This window comes from Triturus cristatus, chromosome 4_1 (genome assembly GCF_964204655.1).
Source record: "Triturus cristatus chromosome 4_1, aTriCri1.1, whole genome shotgun sequence".
Taxonomy (NCBI): domain Eukaryota; kingdom Metazoa; phylum Chordata; class Amphibia; order Caudata; family Salamandridae; genus Triturus; species Triturus cristatus.
This window is the reverse complement of record NC_140585.1, coordinates 1,087,974,001-1,087,986,635: the sequence shown is the minus strand read 5'-3', so window position 1 is coordinate 1,087,986,635 and position 12,635 is coordinate 1,087,974,001. Positions and strand designations below refer to the sequence as shown.

The window sequence follows — 12,635 nt, the reverse complement described above, 5'->3', positions numbered from 1 at the left end:
GTTTACATACTGGTAATCTTGAATTGTCTGAAACCACGGTTCCTACATCAGTCGTGTGCCACTATGCCCCACCCCATTCAATTTCACAATAAAGTCCTCCCACCATGAATATGGAATCTGGTAAAACACAGGAAGAAGGAGTGGTACAGAAACATCTCAAAGTTTAGGAGGGATGAAAGTTCTAGTGGTAGTGTAAAAAAAGAACAGAAAAAAAGGAAAGATGTATATACCTTAATTCTAAATGAAGAATTTGCTTTTATGGAATCAGACCATCACTCTTTTTTTCCTGATAAATTGATACTGGCTACACCTACTTGTATATATGACTTCGCCAGTGCCCATTATCCTGAAGCCACCTTTCAGTTGATGCTGTCTTATATATGTAAAGTTTACACAAAGGTGTGCTAGAGTCAGGTTTTTTCCCATTGCATGAAGCGAATATCCAGAGGACTATCACAGTAACTGACTGCTAGGCCCACCCCACTTCCTTCTCATTTTCATCCTTAGCTTTTTAATCTCTTTTACTTAAATTGTCTTTCTTAAAACTCACACACTAAAGCCCCAAACAGATATCTCTGATTGTAAACTCAGCAATGGCACGAGTCAGCGGCTCAGTGTCAGCATCCAACAAACATAACCCTATTAATTTATAAAAAAGATTGAACTCTTCACATACAGATTAGTAATTCACATTAAATATATATATCTTAAAAGAATAAACAATTTACATAATTAATAATCAATTAAATAATTAATTCTCAATAAAAAATTGTTACCTCATTAACTTCCCACCCTATGCCCCTTCAAACCTAACAGCCCACACCCAAAATAAAACTAAAATAAATAAGTATACCACAATTTACACAATTAATAATCAATTAAATAATTATTTCACAATTAATAGCTAACTTTTAATTAATTATCACTAAATTACTTTCCCACTCTATACCCCTAAAACCTTGCAACCCACACTTAAATCATAACTAAAATGAATTGGCATTTCATTATTTACATAATTAATATCAATCACATATTCTAATAATTATTATATAATGAATCATTAATTACTACTTAATTAACTTTCCACCCTATACCCCTACAAGCACAACAACCTGCTATAAATTACTTTTAACAATTAAATACAAAATTTTATATCACTTAAAATTACAAACTATATTTAAAGACAATTAATAACAATCATAAATACAATAGTAACATATAAAATTGATATATGTGTAAAAATATTTAAATAAATAAAAACGATCTTTTTTACAACTATATTACTAAAAATGATTAAAAACAGCGATATTTTTAAAAACTATATTACTTACCTAAAAAAATATTTTGACACTGATATTCTTGCATCATGATATTTTTATATCACAATATTTTATTTCCGCTATTTCTGTCTCCTGATATTTAAAAATCGCTATTTTGTCCAAACACCTTCCCTGCTGTGTCCGTAAATTCAATCATACCCACATACTCACTTCTTTTTAGACAATATTCTGACAAACTACTGGAGCTGTGTTCTACTATGTTTAGATCTTTGTAATGGATTCCAGGTATTTTCTCCACAGTTCATGTGACTGGATTCAACTGTATATGTTTGTAGAGGTATTTCTTGAGTGCGCGCCATTTATATCTAGGGGTATATTTACGAGCCCCTTGGATCATCGGAGCATCACTTGTTTTGATGCTCCAGCACACAAGCAACTAAATAATATCTATGAGGCCACGCAGAGCCACATGCATGGATTTGAATGGCACTTAATTTGTTGTTTACATTGTTGGAGCTGTGTTATAGCTCCGGGGGGGTACTTTACCTGCACATTTGCACAAGGAAGACATTCTCTAGGTTAGCGGTCCACTCTTTGGACGCCCGAGTGCACGCCCGAGCTTAAAAGGGGTGGAGGACGCGACCGCGCAGCGGCGCATTTGACTAACGTGAGCTGTGTTAGGCTCGGGGGGCTAATTTTATCGTTTATCTATATTGCCGTTCCAGTGTTTTTAACAACTACTTTTTGGCACTTAATTTGTTGTTTACATTGTTGGAGCTGTGTTATAGCTCCGGAGGGCACTTTACCATCATATTTGCACAAGGAAGACATTCTCAAGGTTAGCGGTCCACTCTTTGGATGATGACGTGCACGCCTGAGCTTAAAAGGCGCGGATGACGCGACTGCGCAGCGGCGCATTTGACTAACGTGAGCTGTGTTAGGCTCGGGGGGCTAATTTTATCGTTTATCTATATTGCCGTTCCAGTGTTTTTAACAACTACTTTTTGGCACTTAATTTGTTGTTTACATTGTTGGAGCTGTGTTATAGCTCCGGAGGGCACTTTACCATCATATTTGCACAAGGAAGACATTCTCAAGGTTAGCGGTCCACTCTTTGGATGATGACGTGCACGCCTGAGCTTAAAAGGCGCGGATGACGCGACTGCGCAGCGGACACGCGCAGCGGGCGTGCCGCTGGTGCGCAAAAGGTAAGCTCGTCTGCGCCCGTCCGTGCCTGACCGGGGCCAGGGGCCATAACCCAAGCTGGTTTTTCCAGGGAAAAGTATACATATACCTCAGACCAGCTCAAATATCTTAGAGGGACAACCTCTAGTAAGTGTCTTCACTCTATTTTGCCTGATAGCCATGTTAACTATTGCCCCCACTGTCCTTTTAAATTTCGTCCATTTATTGGAACCCCGAACTGCCGGACATTCTCAGAATGCACTTAAAATGTTCCTGCTCCATTGCAGGTAAATTTGTAAACACTAGGCAGAAATCCGGATATTACTGGATGAAGAGTGTCCAGATGTTTTGTTTTTAACAGAGACCTGGCTGAATAGTGAGGCAGATCCTGACCTTGTTCAGGCACCTCCCCCCGGGTATGCTATTCAGAGGCAAGATCGGGAATTAGGCAGAGGAGGCAGCATTGCTATCATATTTAAAATTGACTTAAATTGCAGCACTTCTGCAGGCCTTTTTACCAGATTGTGAGAGCCTTTTATTTGCAATCAGTCTCTCCCACGTTTGCACTCTTTCAGGGATTCTAATTTATCGACCCCCAGGTGCCTATGGACAATTCTGTAAGACCCTTCCTGATGTGACAGCCAACCTAGCTAGCTCACTCCCCAATTTTGCATTATTAGGTGATTTTAACTTCCATTTTGATGACCTCTCGCACACAGCCACCTGTGAGCTGGTTGATGGCCTGGGGGCGTTCCAATTTCAACAAAAAGATATTGGTCCCACTCACTCGAAAGGCCATTTACTTGACCCCATTTTTTCAAATATCGAGGATCTACTTGTTAAGGACCCTATACCGGTGCCATTGTCGGACCATTTCTTGATTCCCTTCACTTGGGCTCATCAGACTTCCATCATGCCATCCTCTACGACCAGAAGACAGATACGTCTATGGTCTAAACTCCCAGTAGAACTGTGGGCGTCAACCCTTGAAAACTCCAGACCTAAACCTGATCCGAATCCTATCAGTGCCAATGTCAAGCTTAATGAATGGTTTGATTCATCGTTAGACCTTGTCCTCCCTAAAAAGTGGATTTGTAATAAGGTTGGAGCTAATCGAACTGCTTGGTACTACCCTAAGCTCCGTGAGCTTAAGCAAACGTGCAAAAAACTGGAGACAATTTGGAGGAAGGACTTCTCCCCTGCCAATAAAGTTAAATACAGGGATCTGATTCACATTTATTAAGAAGAAATTAAATCTGCTCAAGCTCTATATTATGAAGAGAGAATTACGCTGGCTTCTAATTCCCCCGCAAACTTTTTCGCATTACAAAATCTCTCCTTAAACTGCCCTCCCCTCCTGCTGTGTCAGATGATGCTTCTTCTCGCTGTAACCGACTGGCAGAGTTTTTTCTTAATAAAATACAAGATATTAACACCTCTTTCTCTCAGGCGGCGGTTCAGCAGAACCCACCCCCACTGGATAATGGGTTTTAAACTTCTGAACACTCATTGGAGGAAATTCCTCCTTTGAACCTGATATCACTACGAAGTATCTAAGACCGATTAAAATCTGGCTTTCCTACAGACTCAGTTCCCCCTACTATCCTGAATCAAGTCTTTGAAACGGTGTCCGCGGTTATACTGGAATTGATTAATGCCTCATTCTTGACGGGAGTTGTCCCTCCACCTTGGAAATGCACCATGGAAAAAAAGCACTGTTAAAAAAAACAATCTTGACCCTGATCTTCTGGGGAATTACCGTCCTATCTCTTTACTGCCAGGGATCAGTAAGATTACTGAGAAGCATGTTAACTCAGCTCTCTCTGTATTTTTGGAGTTCCATAGCTACCTTCATCCTTCACAGACTGGATTCAGACCCCAACAAGGTACTGAAACTGCCCTCTTGGCAGTGGTGGAAGAATCTAGGAAAATGTTAGATGGAGGAGGCTGTGCTGCTATTATTCTCCTGGATCTCAGTGCAGCGTTTGACACTGTTAATTACCATACGCTGATTCAGAGACTTAGGGATGTGGGAGTGACCAGGGGGGCCCTAAAGTGGCTGCAATCCTTTCTGGAAGGTAGGTCTTTCCCAGTCTTTGAAGAAGACACAATCTCAGAACACATGCCTCTCAGATGTGTTGTCCCACAGGAGTCCTCCCTTAGCCCCACTTTATTTAATGTCTATATGAGCCCTTTGGCAGAGATAGTGAAACCTTTTGGAGTCCAGATTGTTACCTACACCAATGATACACAGCTTGTTGTTTCTCTCAACTATCTTGACAATGCGTCGCCTGGTTTAGGCCTGTGCTCGGAGAAGGTAGCAATCTGGATGGAACGCTCATATTTGAAATTGAATGGGGCTAAGAGAGAGCTGATGCTTCTTGGCAAATCTCCTATTTTTAATGTGGGATCACAGTGGCCAACCTGCCTTGGTCCTGCTCTTATTCCCACAGACCAGATTAAGAGCCTGGGCATGTGGCTTGACCGCAATCTTGACTTCAAGGAGCAGGCATGAAAGGTGGCAGCTAACTGTTATGGAATCCTTAGGATGTTGCGAAAAGTCCTCCCTCTCCTTCGATTCCCTGCCAGAAGACTTATGGTCCCGGCACTGATTCTTTCCCGGCTTGACTACGCTAACGCCCTCTACTTAGGAGCACAACGTAACACAATTACTAAATTACAGATTGTTCAAAACTGTGCAGCACGTACGCTCCTGAGGATTCCCAACCGCCAATCGGCAAAGCCTGCCCTCGCTACACTCCACTGGCCTCCTATACAGGAAAGAATCAAGTTTAAGGCTCTGTGTATTGTACACAAGACATTAGGAGGGAAGGGACCTCCCATTAATCGAACTATCATTCTGCCTTATTGTTCTAACAGGAGCCTGCGTTCGGACAATCATCATCTGGCCGCAGTTCCTAAAATAAGAAAGTCAAGAAGTGGAGGCCGTCTTTTTTCCTATAATGACTCCAGGTTATGGAATTCTCTCCCCCTCCATGTTCTTCTTGAGGCTAACCACCAGACCTTCGAGAAATTGCTTAAAACCTTACTCTCTCCCTAATGCCACTTGAAGTTCCTCGAATGTACCGCTATCAGCGCTGGGATGCCTTCGGGCAGCTACGCGCTAAAGAAATGCTTTATTCATTCATTCATAGATATGGCGTAAGGCAAGGCAGCGCAAATTGCTACGTTGCCTTACTCTGTGCTCTGGAGGCAATCCATGGGCATTGCAGTGGGTTTTCCCATGCAACATCCATGGATTTTAATGCGGTCCCAGATTTGCAAAAGTAGGTAAACCTGGGGAAGCACCAAATCCTTACTTCCTCCTGAGGTGAGGCGTAATGCAGCGAAATATCTTTATTTCTCCTCATTATTTCCTCTTTCTATGTATGCTGCATTCTTCAGCACACATAGAAAGAGGAAAACGCCTCTTAGTATTGTTTCTGTGCAGGAAGGTGCTACTTCCTGCATAAAAATAATCCTGCCAACAGTACAGGCACCTTGCACCACGGTGCAAGGATGCACGTGTTGAAGCTAGGGTGTTGAAACGGTGCCATTGCAGGGGGAAAGGACAGAAATATACCGTATTGTATAAATACAGTGTATTCCTGCCCTTCCACTTTGGCATAGGTCAGCGCGGTAAGATGACTTGCAGCACTGCCATACGTGAAATCCCCATAAATGAGGGTTCTAGTGTTCTTTGAAGATGTGGGTATTCTACATGCAAGACAACACACCCATTTCTGGCTTGAGACTCCCATTTTTTTCAGGTAAAACTGCTTAATTTTTGCAGTCTCTCACATAAATTGTCTCAACTTATTGCAAGTCAATGAAGAAAATAAATTCCCATGATTTTTTAAAAGATAAACCTTGTTCCTATTTCCAAATGTTAGTATATATGTTTCTGCTCCTTTTTGAAGAGTAGAAATGTTGGGGAATCAGATGGGAGCATTTGTTGATGGAGAAATCTTGTCTTCTGGCTATCTCATTTTGCAGTTTTTATTTCCATTCTGAGAATGTCCTGAGTTCTGATGTACCACTGTCCACCTGAGGTAGTAATTCTTCTCTCAGGTATGGATGGATGACATTGTGTTGGCCTTCTATGTAGTGCAGCTACTCTTGTAGGCGCAGAGGGGGAGCCAATGTAATTCCATAATACTTAGAATTACATACCTGAACTTTTTTTATACCTTTGTTGAGACATGCTTCCACGTATAGAAGCCTTTCATGGGAGTCAGTGTTGTGAGTCCACATCAAGGTGTTACCTTTATCTAGATGTGAGTGAACAAGAGCTTGGACTGTTGTCATGAAGTTGGTGTGTGGCAAGTAAAGTTTAAATGTTTTCAGGAGCAATATTTGCTGCTATGCTACCTTGGTTTTCTTGTAAATGTATTACTTTGAAGGAGATAACAGTGTCAAGGCTGAAATAAATGATTTTGCATTTGGGATCAGCTGGGGGATGAACCATTCCAAGCTCATTTCAGAGAGCTAGGCATGAATTCATGATTGATTATTAGCAAATGCGAGCAGGAGGAATCTGTCTCAGTTGGGTTGAGGTTTAGGTAGGTACTGAACATACAGGCCTAAATGAAATCAAAGATGTTATGAGTGGTAGTGATGAAGAGGAGCGCTGAAGATGAGGGTAGGGATCTCTTGATCTGGTCACATTAGCTTAAATACATACAAGTAGGCATCAGTTATCGCTTGGCAGGAGACACATCATATTAAGCTTGTCCTCTGAAGTTCTTCTGGTTTCATCAATACCACTAAAATATTAATGGAAATGAGATATTCAACAGCTCATGCTTAATAATAAGTTAGGATATGGGGCTTTAGCATTGCACCCAGGGGCTATTCACTGAGGAATGACACAGAGCATCTATCTGTAGATTTCTATGTGAATATGGAATGCACATTCATATGGGCTGACTTCTTACCTGGTCTAGACCCTTTATGCTCAATTTTCATGCGCACAACTAAAGAATGTGCAGTTTAATGTTCACATGTACACATTTGACGAGTACAAATGCGTTCAGCGAACTTGGTCATCCACAAATTAACTATTTTTTACATTTGCATTTGAAGGTAGAATGATCATATTCAAAAAAATTAAATGAATTGACCCCCAAGATGTATGCTACTGAAAACTCATGAATAAGCTTTAGGATGTGTGTTGCGTGTGCAGAGATAACTTAAACTTGTTACTGAAAGAGAAAATGGTGCGCTATTTGGCACATGGATTGCACACTTCACCCGAGCTGTCCTAGACGATCTTTTTTTTTGCTTGTTTGTTTTTTATTGCATAATCTATCATATGTATTCTGACACCACAATTCGCACTTCCTGAGGCTACTGAAGCAAATCATTGTGACTTTGAAATATGTGTGATATAGTGTGCTGGGGAGGTTGCTGTTTTAAAGAATGGAGAGAACAATATTGTTAGAATATCAAGATGCTTTCATGTAGACAAGATCAGGGCACATAAATCGCCTTTACCCAGGTTTACTGCTCAAAACTTGTAACTGGGAAACTGTTTTCTAAGATTCCTATATCTTCGAGTTTAAACAAAAGTCTTAGTAACAACAGGATATTGACTAATTAAAGAGATTTCCAGCAGGGTTGGTTCTATTTCAGTGCTCATTGCAAATTCAGGAGTGTATGAATTTTAGCAAGTAATAAATTACATGGTAAATTATGTATGTGCAGCTCGGGTTAGTGCTGGTTTCCTTCAGGCTCATGTTGAAGTTGCCCTGCTGTATGGGGAATATTTGGTGTCAATAGGGAACTGATCCCTTCCACAGACCGTTGATATTTTAAGGTATTTTTTGTTTTTTATTGCCATTATCATTTATTCATATTATACTAGCATATTCTGCTGTTCTTTAATATGAGGAGAACAGCATGTACAGTAAATTATTTAAAATTATAAAATTTACGTAGAAATAAAGTGAACTTGAAATGAAATGTGTAAACTGTAAGGGAGAAAACAATACATCCAGTGATACATTGTCTGGCACCGAGTAGATACCCATCACTTTCAACTTTGGTGGTAGTGATACAAAGTATCGGTTACCCCTCTTGGGACTAGACCGTTGACCTTACTCCGCCATCTTGGGGGTAGGTATACCTGAAGATGCGCAAGCGTGCACGCACAAGGTATGCAGAAGCATCTCCGTTATCTATCGACCCTTAGATGCCGCACGCTCATTGCCAATTCAGTGAGCACATCAGCACGCATTCATATTCTACTTAAAGTTATGTTTACAGCCTATTCCTGATAAAATTGGAACTTTACAACATCAGCAGACTGTTGGTGCTTTGAGCTGTAGTTGAGTGCAGTGTTTCCTTTTGGTCACCCCATCATTAACGCTATGTATATTCACTTGACCAAAACATTCATGTTCTTACCCCTATAGATTAGGGTGACCAACCATCTGTAAATTTCACAGACCGTTCGTAATTTAGATCTCACGTCCGTTGTCCATGAGGATCCCTCTTACAGGCGCCTTTAGTCCACATTTTTGGGCCTTGTAGGGAACAGAGCTGTCCCCTGCGAGAGGCCTCAGCTCCCTGATGGGGCCGCCTCGCACTCATCCTCTGAGCACAAGAGCAGCCCCACCCCACCCATTGTCATTCTGTATGATGGCTGATTGTCGCATACAGAATGACAATAGGCCAGTTGCGCTGTTACAGCATGTGGTGGCCTCCTCCTGCCAGGGTCGAGGGCAGGGCATTCTGTTAGGCTTAGATGTAAGAAATGTACAAAACACCCATGCTGCTATGTGCCAGTTCATGAAAAAAAGCCGGTGAAAGAAGCTAAAAAGAAGAGGTTATAGTTCTTACACAGTCTCATCATTTCAGAGCTGAAGCATTTTTAATATTATATACAACGAAGCCATAGTTGCTGCTTTTTAATTAAATTTATGCAACTAACATCCATTGACAAAGCCAATAGTCATGGCTTGTTGTAGGTCTAATGTTAGTGGATGCAATGATAGAAACAGCAAAATACCAGTCGGGCAGCACAGAATGATTTAAGCTGAGGTGTTTTAAGCCACGCCATTAATTACATCAGACACGCCCCTTGGAGAAACCCCCCAGTTTTTTCATGCCACTTAAAGCCCTGGACACAACACCATGTCACAGTCACCTCACGTCCTGGCACTGTGCATCATGCTGGACTCATGACTTCCAAATTTTCAGATTGCCTATGTGCAGGGGCATAGTGAACCCTCCCCTACCCCAATCCACCACACCCCACTCCTTGCTTTAGGAGAGAGGGTGAAGTTCTTGATGGGCCTCTTCTGTCTGCAAATGGATGGGTGGGTGGATGGCTGAAGGGTGGATGGAAGGACGGGTGGCTAAGAGAAAAGGGAATGGAGAGAGAAAGGGTGGATGGATGGATGGATGAGTGAAAGCATGGATGAATGATTGACAGAATGGATGGGCGAAGGGGTGCATGGATGAGTGAAAAGAAGAATGTAAAGTTGGATGAGTAAAAGAATGCATACATGAGTGAAAGGGAGGGTGGAGAGCTGAAAGAAAGGATGGATGGATGAGTGAGTGAAAGGGTGAACGGGTAGACGGCTACATGACTGGGTGGATGGATGAGTAAGTGAAAGGATGGCTGGATGGGTGAAAGGGTAAATGGGTGGATGGATGAGTGAATAGATGGATGGGTGTAAGAGTGGATCGATAAGTTAAAGGATGGCTTGGGTGAAAGGGTAAATGGTTGGATGGATGAGTGAATGGATGGATGGGTGGAAGAGTGGATAGATGAGTTAAAGGATGGATGAAGAGATGCATGAGTAAAATGATGGATGGAAGGATAGATGATGGATAGGTTTGCAAATGGTTTAAAAGGTTTGGATATGGATGGGCACACAGATGGAAGGACAGAATAAATGGAGAAAGACTGAATGATGGCTGAAAAAATTAATAGATGACAGAATGTAAATTTGAAATGGTGGATATTAGGGGTTTGATGGAAGGATGAAAGGCTAGATCCTTGGGCAAGAGAGCTCTTCTGGGGAAGTTTGTGATGACTTACTTTGCTTTCTTGGTGCCATGAGAGCTTTAGTTCAAAGTGGGAGGTATTTACATTTTCTGGCTACTCCCTTGTCTATGTGTTTCTATTCTGTATGTGTTGTGTGCTTATGTGTGGGATCTATACATCATGCAAATAAAATTTTGAGTGACACCCAACTGCAACTTGAATGTTACACTAGTAATTGTAAATGTTTGCATGTTTTGTTTTAGGTGGCAGCCTCGCCGTCTAGCATGCACCACCCCACGAAACATGGGGGCCACTCGGCTTGTTATCCAACCGTGCCGATTATGTGGAGCACAGATGTAGGATTTAGGAAGGGTCCTGCCTGTTGAGGCTCATCCACAAGCGTTTTTATTTTGTTTTGCAGCTACGAGTGCGGCGATGGATGCCTGAAATTTCTGTGGACTTCATTTCCTATAATGCCCCACGTAAAAGAGGAGCCTATTTGGGCCATGGAATTTGCATTTGAGATGTTGAATGGAGACCGGAACTGCCATCAGTGCACCTCTGAGGAAGAAGGCAAGCCCTTCGAAACGTGTCAGGTTTCATGGATGGAGCAGCTGCTGTATTGAATTGACAGTCAGGACATTTTCCATACCTCTAAATAAAGGCTTACACCTTTCATCTGTGCGGAGTGCTGCTTAAAGCTAGGGCAACCTTTGGAGCATGGATATTTAGGCGGCAGCCTTGCCGTCGAGTATGCACCACCCCGCGAAAGATGGGGGCCTCTCGGCTTGGTATCCAACTAGGGTTGGGCGGAATTTGCTTAGTCGCACTACGCAAAGCTCCGCGAAATGGTAAAAAATCTCCGCGAGCACGCAGAAATTCCGCGAACACGCGGAATTGCTTGCTTGCGATGCATTTTTCCCGTTCGCGAACGCTGTTTGCGTGCTCGGGTGGAAATATCTTGCGAACACGCATTTTGAGAGCGCGAACAAGCAAAAAATGCCGCAAAGCCGCGGAACGCAGAATTTTGGCCAATTCCGTGTTCTCCATGGAACGCGAAATTACCCAAATTACCCAAATTCCACGGGAGGAACAGAATTTACCGCCCAGGCCTATATCCAAGCAGGCTGAATATGTGGAGCACAGATGTAGGATTTAGGAAGGGTCCTGCCTGTTGAGGCTCATCCACAAACATTTTAATTATGTTTTGCAACTACAAGTGTGGTGATGGATGCCAGAAATGTCCATGGACTTCATTTCCTATAATGCCCCACTTAAAGGAGGAGCCTATTTGGGCCATGGAATTTGCATTTGAGATGTTGAATGGAGACCGGAACTGCCATCAGTGCACTCTGAGGAAGAAGGCAAGCCCTTCGAAACGCGTCAGGTTTCATGGACGGAGCAGCTGCTGTATTGAATTGACAGTCAGGACGTTTTTCATACCTCTAAATAAAGGCTTACACCTTTCATCTGTGCGGAGTGCTGCTTAAAGCTAGGGCAACCTTTGGAGCATGGATGTTTTGTTTTAGGTGTAAGGTTTGAGGGAGAGCATCATAGTGCCATGAGCTGTGCTTGAGATGTATATTGTGTTTGTAGCAATAGGCAAGGCATCAAAAATAAGTGCATTCTTTAAGAAAGCTGCAGGGAAAAGCACCTTTGTGACTTCCGTCAGCTTGTGCAACTCTCTGTGAAGCCCCCATAAGCAAAGTCAGATTCCATATTTTAAGTTCCACTTGCAGAAACACCCATAATGCGTTCCCTATAGTGGATTAATCACAGCAATCCTCCCTTTAGTTCACCTGTGTGTGCTGCTTTACATCTCACGATGGCACTCAGATATGAGATGCTAGTAACAAAGTCTATCCAAGCAGATCTTCCTGACCATTTCTCTCACCAAACATGCCTGCTCAGGACCATGAGTTGTGAGCAAAATATCAGACTGGACAACCCAGTGCAGTAACCATATAAATAGATTATTATCATATGAAATACCACAAAATGACGTGCACAGTTACTCAAATCTGCAGGCATACCGAAAAAACGTGAAGTGCACGATTGTCTCAACCTAATATAAAACTTATTTTGACTTGTCTATTTACTTACTGTTATACTATCGTGCAACTTCCTCTGATGTGTCTGTAAAACTTATCTTTTGTCCTGAATTTCTATCCTGA

General features: G+C 42.1%; 1 long non-coding RNA gene across 1 annotated transcript; it reads left to right on the top strand.

The window, feature by feature from the left end:
- Positions 1-1,929: 1,929 nt before the first annotated feature.
- Positions 1,930-11,928, top strand: LOC146856061 (uncharacterized). The gene is made up of 2 exons (XR_014980898.1): positions 1,930-2,488; positions 10,883-11,928. It is a non-coding gene; the product is annotated as an uncharacterized LOC146856061 (long non-coding RNA).
- Positions 11,929-12,635: the final 707 nt, after the last annotated feature.